We start from the raw sequence: 10,862 nt of genomic DNA, 5'->3' as shown, positions 1-10,862 counted from the left end.
AGAATGAAGGTGTTGTTCCCTAAAATCATGCCAGAAGCTTCCTAAGATGCCTCAAGGAGTTGAACTCTAGACACAGAGGGAGTGTAGCAGAGTAAAAAATCACCCGGCCAGGGCCAGGACAGCTGAGTTCTAGCTTTCGCTTTGCCTACTGCCTGGTTGGGTGTCCTTGAACAAGGTATATATCCTTTTTGGGCCTTGCTTTTTGGTCTGAGGATATTTGAGAATGGAGTAGCAGCCATGAGAGCCCTCTGAGGTTCAAAAGTGTTCCGTTTAGATTGCACAGTGTTCCAAAAAACTGTAGGCGGATGCCTCCTAGGACATACACATTCTCCAGTTTTCTGCAGTTACCACCCCTTCCTATCACCTTTGTGCATTTTTACTCCCAGTCTGGCCCCCGGAGCTATTTGAGTTTGTAAATTCTGAACACTATAGACCCCTGCTCTCACAGTCTCTGAGTTCATGCCACTGGCGTTTAAGTGCCCTCGGGGCAGGAGTTTGAGGATTTTGATCACCACTGGATTGCCCAATCCTAGAACGGTGTCTGGAACCCTGATAGATGCTTTGTGAATGTTTGATGAATGAGTGAATTCAGGAGTGAGAATGCAGCAGACCCATGTAGAAAGGGGGGTGGGGGACCATGTCAGGAGATGTCTCCTTCCAACATGGTTAAGTTCGTTTAGGCTTTGCGATGGCTTGGGAAGGTCTTCAGTCTTCTCTGACTCCTAAGCTTGACCTGGAGCTCTCAGGTTGATTGCAACAAAGAGAAATAATATCTCTGCAAAAGCTTCCAACATCAAGTAATACAAGTTGTTTTAAATATTACCTGGTGCCATTCCCGAGCGTTCCTCAGAAAACTGACACTCTGTGCAAACTGTGTAGCTGTGGGCACTGTCAGGCGTCCTGTTCCCGATGTCTCTGCCCGAACTTTTCTCCTATTTCCTGACCAAGTCAGTGCTGTCTTACTGCCGGGTCCCGTTGAACTTCCTATATGGGCTTCCTACTGTGAGTTTTGAAAAACTCTCCTTTCTGAGAGTTCAACCCGACAGCACTGCTGTTAACACTCAATAAAATTTTTTTCCCCCTGGTAGCTGTTAAAAAAAATTTTTTTTCCTCTTTAGGGCCAGACTCATAGCATATGGAAATTCCCAGGCTAGGGATCGAATTGTAGCTGCAGCTGTAGGCCTACACCACAGCTTATGGCAATGCTGGATCCCTGACCCTCTGAGTGAAGTCAGGGATCGAACCCACACCCTCATGGATAGTAGTCAGATTCATTTCTGATGAACCACAGTGGGAATGCCCAAGCTGTTAAACTTTAATATCAGATTCTAATACACAACTGCAGAATATTCCACCCCAGTCTTCCCTGCTAAGCAGAAGTGAGTCCCCTGATTCATCAGCTTTGGGGAGAGTAAAACCTAGCTCACTTTCCTAGCACCTAGCACCTGGGGAGAAATTCTACTAAAACAATGTCCAGCCCTTCAGAAACAGCCCTGGTGGCTAGAAGATTAAAATTTTTCTCAGATGGAGTTCGCATTGTGACTCAGTGGTTAATGAATCCGACTAGGAGCCATGAGGTTGCAGGTTCCATCCCTGGCCTTGCTCAGTGGGTTAAAGATCTGGCGGTGCCATGAGCTGTGGTATAGGTCGCAGACTCGGCTCGGATCCCCCATTGCTGTGGCTGTGGTGTAGGCCGGTGGCTACAGCTCCGATTGGACCCCTAGCCTGGGAACCTCCATATGCTTCAGGAGCGGCCCTAGAAAACGCAAAAAGACCAAAAAAAAAAAAAAAAATTTCTCAGATGAATGAACCAGATGGAATTAGAGGCTTGAAATGTAAAGACATCGTTTAAAATTACTCCTAAGCATGGATGCTATTTTCTTACATTTCCCTCGCTCTGATAATTTGTAGTACAAATCTCCAATTTGTGAATTTAAAAAAATAATTCACTTGACTAATTTTGTCTGACAAGTCCAGACTAATACTCTTCGGATTTATGAAGGGAAAAAAAAACCTGCATTCAAGATGCCACAGAGAGAGGACAGAGCAAAAAATTCTTCTGGTCTCTTCTAACTTAAAACTGCAACACTAACCATGGCCTGGACGCTGACAGCCTCAGTCAGCATTCCAGACCCCTCTGGTGGAGTAAGATTTCATTTACAACTTGGGCACCAAGGTGGCCTCTAGTCTGGGCTGACAGGGCTGGGGACAAGCAGAGCAGTCTTCACTGAGAATAGGAGGTGGAGGCTGCCAGCCGAATATTACCCCTCCAACACAGAGGGAACCCTGTTTTCCCTATGCTATAAATGTTTACTTGAAATATCCCAGCCAGGGGTGTGTGTGTGTGTGTGTGTGTGTGTGTGTGTGTGTGTGTTTAGGGCCACACCTGCGGCATATGGAGGTTCCCAGGCTAGGGGTCGAATCAGAGCTGTAGCTGCCCGTCTATGCCACAGCCACAGCAACACCAGAGCTGAGCCATGTCTGTGACCTACACCATAGCTCATGGCAACACCGGATCCATCACCCACTACAAACCTGCATCCTCATGGATACCAGCTGGATTCGTTTCTGCTGCCACGACGGGAACTCCAGCCAGAATTTTTTGGTTTCATTTGTCATTGGTAGATGACTCGGCCTAGACGCTTTCATTCTGCATGTCCGGCCTATCAGAGCACAAAGTTAGAGCTATCCTGGGAAGATAAACATGCACAACAGCCTGGCCCACAGATTCAAAGGCTTTGCAAATTAGACCTAGAGACAGCACAGTGCTGTGTCATGTCCTCATGAAGGAACAGCAAATTTGAGGTTTATTCATGAATCTCTGGCTTCTACTGCATTTGTTATTATCTGTATCTAACCACCAGATTGAAAAACAAGGGTGTGAAAATTCATTTTTTCTCTCCACAGATAGGCCCTTTATTTATTTTTATTTTTATTTTTCAAAATTTCATCAAAGTATGGTTCATTTACAATGGTGTGTTGACTTCTGCTGCATAGCAAAGTGATTCAGTTATACATACCTATACATTCTTATTGAAAAATATTCTTTTCCATTATGGTTTATCACAGATATTAAAAATAATTCTCTGTGCTCTACAGTAGGACCTTGTCATTTAGCCATTCTATATATAATAGCTTACATCTGCTAACCCCGACATCCCACTCCATCCCTCCCCCAGCACCTTCCCCCTTGGCAACCACAAGTCTGTTCTCTATGTCCACGAGTCTGTTTCTGTTTTGTAGATAGGTGCATGAAAATTCATTTTAATAGAGAGGGGGAGGAGTTTAGTAGACTTAAAATTTAAAACAAGAGGGATCAGCCGAAGTCCTTCCAAGCATAGAACATCACACAGTAGCCTTGAACAGGACAATGGGAGAAATTAGAGGGTAGGTTATAGAAATGATCCTGCAGAACCCTGTACTGATTTATATAGATTCAAACTATACCTTGGGCAGTTGAAGAAAAAAGAACTGTATCTTTTTCTTCAGTACCTGTGAAAACTATTATTCTTTATCATCATCATCTTCATCATCTCAGAAACCAACAAAGGTCATTCAAACTAATTAGATTTTAAGCATTTCTGGTATCAACCAAATTACAGCCAAAAGAAGACAATAGTGATGAAGACGGCCCCTGTAAAATACGCATGGATTAATTACCTAAAATATACATTGAGAGAAAATCCATTTCCGAGATGAGCAGTCATAAGAGTGTCTGATAGGTCTGTACCCACAGCATACGGAGGTTCCCAGGCTAGGGGTCCAATCAGAGCCGCCGGCCAGGGCCACAGCCACAGCCACAGCCACAGCCACATGGGATCCAAGCCACGTGTGACCTACACCACAGCTCATGGCAATGCCAGATCCTTACTGCACTGAGCAAGACCAGGGATCGGACCTGAGTTCTCGTGGATACTAGTCGGGTTCATTAACCACTGAACCACGATGGGAACTCTGAGGCGAGTTCCTTTTACATTCATTTTATATTGCCCATAGCAATGCCATTGCCTTGCACACGATTGGTGTCAGGAAGATTCTGTGAAGATGGAATATTCAAATTTCTTTGGAGACTGGTAGAAAGTTTACCTCCGAAGTTTACTTTCAAAGCTTTTATTCTGGCTCTCGTTTTATGTCTTCCCCCAGAACTTTCCTCTTTAAAATAGGGAGAAATATCCTCCCTCAATTTACTGCAAGTCCTTCCTCTTAAACTGGGATCCTCTCATGGTTTACTCTGCTTCTACCACTTCCTGGAAAGGCTTGTTTCTTTGGGGATACTTTTTAGTGGCTGCCTGCTCACAGGAGAACCAGAGACAAGTCTGGAACATCTTTCCTTGGAGCCTTCACCACATTGTCGTCTGGACTGTTTTATGTCTGAGTTGCATTGTCTGTGTAACTCAAACTGGAAAATTTCTCAGGGACTGTGCTTTTGAGTGAACTCTTTTGGACTGCTGACATTAGCTGCAATTGCTTGAAAAGGCCAGAAATAGCTCATGTTCTTAGTCTGGGTGGAGGTAATAAGATTATTACATGTCAGAGTTTTCATAACCAAACATGGAAAGTAAAAGCGTTCTAAGCCTTCTGGTTTTGATCTTATTATCAGCCACCCTTGCCACTGCATCTTTTTTGTTTGTTTTTGTTTTGTTTTGTTTTTATACCGAAGAGGTTCCCTTCTCATCACTCTGAAAAGACGGTGAGTGTGGTAACTTCCAGTTCTACCCCTACCTAATTAGCCTTACCTTGCAGACGTTCTGGGGAGAATCAGAATGGATTAGAAAACCATGAGAATCATATGTTTCACACTAGAACTAAAACAAATGGGTGCCTGAGACCACCAAGGCTTTTAAAAAGCAGCATCTATTGATCTGTATTCAGTCTCTAGTTGTCTTCAAGAATGTGCCAAGCAGAAGCCCTGCAATGATGTTGTTTTTTATTTAGTTTTACTTTTGTCAAATATACATGTGCACACATATAAAGAGGCAAGGAGCTGTATAAGGCTTGCATGAAAAGGAGAATTCTCCACCTTTTGTCTCTCCCACTTCTTAATTTCTAAAGGCAAATCGACTTGACTTTTCTAAAGAATTATTTATTTTATCTCTAAATCGCATGATTTTATTGCTACTTCTTGAATTTTCACTTTTAAATATTATCTATTGACTTCGTACAATAGACAATAAGGATTTTTTTTTTTTTTTTGTCTTTTGTCTTTTTAGGGCTGCATTCAAGGCATATGGAGGTTCCCAAGCTAGGGGTCTAATTGGAGCTGTAGCCACCAGCCTACACCACGGCCACAGCAACCCGGGATCTGAGCCGGCTTTGCGAACTACACCACAGCTCAGGGCAATGCTGGATCCTTAACCCACTGAGCAAGGCCAGGGATCGAACCTGCATGCAAATGGATGCTAGTCAGGTTCGTTAATCACTGAGGCATGACAGGAACTCTGACAATAAGGATTTAACACTTTTTCTCTTCCCCTCCTACTACCCATGTTCATGTGATCAGTCACCCTCCAACTCTGTCCTCCCACACTACATGCTTTTGGTTAGATCATTATATATGTTTCCATTTTACAACCCTTTAAAATGCTATTATCAGATAAGCTATGTATCATATGATGATTGCTTTTCCTTTTATTCACAGCTTACTGTTTTCCCTGGTATTAATAATTGCCTTACTGTTTCCTTTGCTTGTTTTTTTATACATTTGTCACCAAACAAGCCCCAAACTTTCTTCCATATATGGAAATCTCCCCTCAATGTGCTCAGACACATTAGATATTTCATCAGATGTCACTCCAAAAGCCTTCTAAACCTCTTCAATCTTGATTTTTTGGTCCCTGGGCTGGTTACATATCTGCTGTCTTGGGTTTCCCCTTAACCACATCTCAGATATTATCTTGGCCCCTGGCTTCATGTCAAAGCCCCTTTTTCTTGGCCCTTGTGTCTTTCTCTTTATTTATTCAGTTTTTTTTTTTTTTTTTTTTTTTTGCTGGAGCACATCCTCCAGGAGCATTCTGAGAATGGATTAATAGTGGTAAAGGTTTTGAAAATTGCATTTCTGAAAATGTCTTTATTCTACCACTCCACTTGATTCGTGTTATAGCTGGATATAAAATTCTAGGTTGGAAGTAATTTTCCCTCAGGAATAGAAGACATTTCCTTTTGGCCTTTGTATTTCTGGCATTGCTGTTGAGAAGTCAGATGGGATTCCACTTCCTGATACTTTGTAGTTGATTTTTAGAATCTTCTCTGTCCTAAAGTGTTAAAATTTCATAATAATGAGCCTAGTTGTGGATTTACTTTTATCCAATGTGACCAGCACCTGGTAGGCCTTTAACTCTGTTGACTTTAATGAGCTATTGGATGAGCTCTCCCCATCTGTTTTCTTTTTCTTTTCTTTTCTTTTTTTTTTTTTTTAGTGAACAGAATTTTATTTAAACTTTACAAATATCCTTTACATTTAGCCTGAGATTAGGCATGAGAAAGTTCAACCTGAAGTTAGACTTCATTGCCCAAACAGTTAAGCATCTGAAAATAAAAAGGATGAACATGCATTTATCAAACATAATTTAGGCATTCCAATGAACTTTGACAATAAATAGTGACCCAAACCAAACTTTAACTTACTCTGGTCTACATGATCTTCAGACCTAAAAGTACCAATTATTTAATAATGATTTTAAAAAAAGTCTTCAAATGACAAATTATGGTGTGTCCAGATGCAGAATTTTAGTTTGACATTTCTATAGCTGCTGCTTTAGACTAGTATTAAAAAAAAGACTCCCTGATCATTATTCAACATGTACTTGAAAACGTGTAGCAGCATGGTATAGTTTATTTTTATAAATATTAGTACTGCAGTAAAACATAAAATACAGAGTCTCCCTTTTTCAAATATTAGATCTCCAAATGCTTCATTCATCCTTAGGCTTCAAGCCCATATGAGGCACGCATATGACATTGGAGATTTATCATCAACACAGAACACCATACATCTGCTGGGGAAGGAGGGGTATTATGGGAATATACCAAAGCACTACTTACAGAAAGTAAATGCTGAAGCAAAAATACTTTCTGAATATATACTGTGCATTATGTAAACAAACATTCATAATAAGAATCAACACAGGCCAAAGTATCGTTTTCTAGGAAATCAGAATCTTTCTTCCTTTTAAATTGCACACATTGAAGATGCTTTTTGTTAGGAAAAGAATGGAGCCTGTTCTTATAGTTGCTTATGTGCTTAAATAGCTTGGAAATAAGGAATTATTACATTCATTTGCTAATGGTTTGTCCTCTTAGTTGGCTGGCTGCTACAAACAAGGAATACAGTACTGTTTCAGGACCTGTTTTTCTTTTTCTTTCTTTCTTTTTTTTTTTTGTCTTTTTGCTATTTCTTTGGGCCGCTCCCACGGCATATGGAGGTTCCCAGGCTAGGGGTCTAATCGGAGCTGTAGCAGCTGGCCTACGCCAGAGCCACAGCAACGCGGGATCCGAGCCGCGTCTGCAACCTATACCACAGCTCACGGCAATGCCGGATCCTCAACCCACTGAGCAAGGGCAGGGACCGAACCTACAACCTCATGGTTCCTAGTCAGATTCATTAACCACTGCGCCACAACGGGAACTCCCCCTTTTTTTTTTTTTTTTTGCTTTTTTGCTTTTTAGGGCCACACTGGAGGTATGTGGAAGTTCCCAGGCTAGGGGTTGAATCGGAGCTATAGCTGCTGGCCTATACCACAGCCACAACAACTCAGGATCTGAGCCGCCTCTGCTACCTTACCTACACCACTGCTCACGGCAATGCCAGATCCCTGACCCACTAAGCAAGGCCAGGGATGGAACCCGCATCCTCGTGGATACCAGTCAGATTCGTTTCTGTTGCACCACAATGGGAACTCCAGGACTTGTTTTTCATGTAGAATTAGCTGAGTAATATATAATTAACTCATTTTATCAGTCCGTATTAATAATATAAATGGATTAGATGAAGCAGTGAATTTCAAAATTTGTGCAGGGGAAATTAGTTGATAATTTGTTTCCAGTAAGGCTAGTGGCAAAATAATTACTACAGTCAGTCCAAGCTAGTTAGGAAACCCCTGATTTAGCAAGCTGAATCAAAGTTTGAAGTTAGGTCATTTTAATTTCTATATGATTGTGCACACCTAGAACTTCCTATGTAAGAGCGAGTGCTGGCAGCATCAAAGTCCTGCAATAGGAGAATGAAATACAGAATAGGTTTTCGAAATGCAGAGACACTATAGGAAGAAACATGAATGTCTTAATGATCTTGTCACAGTAATTGCCTCAGGATTTCCTTCGTGAATGAGAAACCAAGAAAGACAATTCATTGGTTGATCATGTTCTCAATCAAAAGCCTAAATTTGAAGCAAAAGATGACAAAGACACAAAACCCAAGATGCATTTTCTGCTATGACCTTACGCAGGAACTTCAAGCTTTATGTCAGCATTTTGTACCGGCAGCAGCCCCCCTCTCACGGGAAAAAACTTAGTCATGACTGTCCACCCCGGTTTGAAGCTTCCAGCCTTTGAAGGAGTGCATCTCCAAATGCTTCCTGGTCGGCAGGGCTGAGTGAGTCCAACAAAGAGTAGACCGTTTCGTGGTAGGGAGTTTGAAGATGGTCATCCACCTGGTCAAAAGCATAACCTACCACCCTGAGCCCTGCTTCAGTGAGCGCCAGGCAGTATCTGTTCCTTTCTCTTGTTTCCACATTGATACAGGTCACATCAGCAGCACAGCGTTAGGTTTGTTGCTAACAGCAAAGAGAACAGCATTAACAACTGCTTCAGCTTCCAGCCGCATGTCTTTCATATCTGTTCCTTCAAAGCCATTAAGTGCTGCATCTCCTTCGAATCCTGATAGACTGCTCAGCTCCATGGGATTACAGTCTGTTTCCATTCTGTGCTCGTCCCGCGTCTTCCTCTTCCTCCCTCTGGAGGCTTCAGGACCCAACCTGCCCCCACCTGTTTTCTTTATCTTTTCCTGGAACTCCTACTCATCAGATGATAGACATCCAGGACTGGTTCTCTAAATTTCTTACTATTTTTTTCTCTTATTTTCTATCTCTTTGTTTTACCTTCAGGGCTTTTTCCCCCCTCAACTTCCTTTTCAACACTTTTGTTGAGATTTTCACTTTTGCTTCCCACTTTTCATTCTCTGAAGATTTTTTTTATATGACATTTTGTTCTTGTTTCATGTATGTGATAATCATTCGTTAAAGGTTTTATCTCCCTGCATTGTTTTCTTCCAAACCATTGTATATTTGTTTGTTGGTTTGGCCTCTTTCTTTCCTATTAGAAGCCTTCCTCAAATGGTGGTAATCTTGACTATCTGTTGGTATATAAGAGTAGGGTGCTACAAAGCTGATAGGAAGTTCTGTATGCAAATCAGGGCTTGTTGGAGTTGCCTTGTGGCTCAGTGGGTTAGAGATCTAGGATTGTCACTGCAGCAGCTTGGGTCACTGCTGTGGTGACGGTTTGTTCCCTGGCCCAGAAATTCCCACATGCCCTGGGCATGGCAAAAACAAAAAACAAAAAACAAAAAACAAAAAACAAAAAACAAACCAAGGCTTGTCAGACTCTTCATAGCAGGGGTGATCTAGCTAGGACATTGTGTAGGTGAATCCCTGATGTCAGTTTCCAGGTCCTTTCTCTTAAGCTGGCCAGATTCACCAAAGAGATTTCTTCTAATTAGGAAGGCAAATTTCAGCATTCAGTGAAATTATGTCACTTATTCACCCTGTTTTCAGGACACATTTTTCACTTTGACGTCCTTTATCGTATCCTCTTCAGGGAATACATTTCTATCTTCTGTCAGAGTAGTGGAGGAGATGGTGGGGGGGGGTGTCTCACTGCTTCTTAAACAAGCACAAGCAGTCCTCTGGATTTTAGTCCCATCATTATCCCCACTTCCAGATGTAACCGGTACTGCCAGTTCTTAGACCTATTGGGGATTTCACGCCTCTCAGATTTTACTGCTTTCTGGGGTCTGCTAAGTCATGACCACACTTCCAAGTGCTTTTCAGCTGCTAGAATGTTATTGATTCTTTGTTTACCTCTTCTCTTTGTTTACCTTTTGGTGTTTGTTTGATTCCTTAGTTGTCACTTCCGTGGAGTTCCTGGAGGAAGTGGAGGCAAATGTGTATCTAACCAAGTATCTTTAACTGGAAGTCCACTAAGTAATCTGATATGTTTATTAAAGAAAAAAGTAGCAGTAAAGTTCTACAAAGAAAGCTTCCCTCATGTGCCTGACATGGATAGAATCTCAGCCTTACTGTGAGTTGCTGAAGGAAAAGGAAAATCACACCTTGGTCTCTAGTATCTAGTGTCTTTATTTCTAGTATCTGATCTCTAGGTTGAATCCTTGATTCACATCACTGCCGTGTTGACCAGGGGTCCTATGGAAGGTCCATTGGGCCTTTACTGATGACATAAGAGTCTCAAGAAGGATCTCAGCCTCTCTCTTCTTCACTCTATTCATCTACAGCTCATTACTGGGTAATAACAGAGAGGCTACAAATAGGAGGAGAGACCCTAATTCGGAATGGACGAGGAGGACTTGAAACTCTGTGCCCTTCCTTCCCTCCCTTGTGGCATAGCCACACGTTTGCCCCTCCAGCTGCCCTTTTTGACCTGTCCTTTCTCCGGTCACCTTCACAATGCCAGGACAGAGGAGAGAAGCACATACTTGGTTAGTCTACTGAGGACTGCTCAGTGCATGGGGTCAGGAACCAGAATTCTGCAGATTATTATTCTCAGGAGCCAAGTGGATAAATACATGCCTGTAAGAGGATAATTTAATCTGCTCCCCCTCCCCCCATTTTCATTACTTTTTTGGAAGGGGA

The 10,862-nt window shown here is 42.1% G+C and overlaps 1 pseudogene; it reads right to left on the bottom strand.

The window, feature by feature from the left end:
- Positions 8,511-9,017, bottom strand: LOC100622299 (annotated as a pseudogene).

This window comes from Sus scrofa, chromosome 2 (assembly GCF_000003025.6).
Source record: "Sus scrofa isolate TJ Tabasco breed Duroc chromosome 2, Sscrofa11.1, whole genome shotgun sequence".
In the NCBI taxonomy this organism is placed as follows: Eukaryota; Metazoa; Chordata; class Mammalia; order Artiodactyla; family Suidae; genus Sus; species Sus scrofa.
The sequence above is the reverse complement of the archived record's forward strand: the minus strand, read 5'-3'. Positions and strand labels throughout refer to the sequence as shown.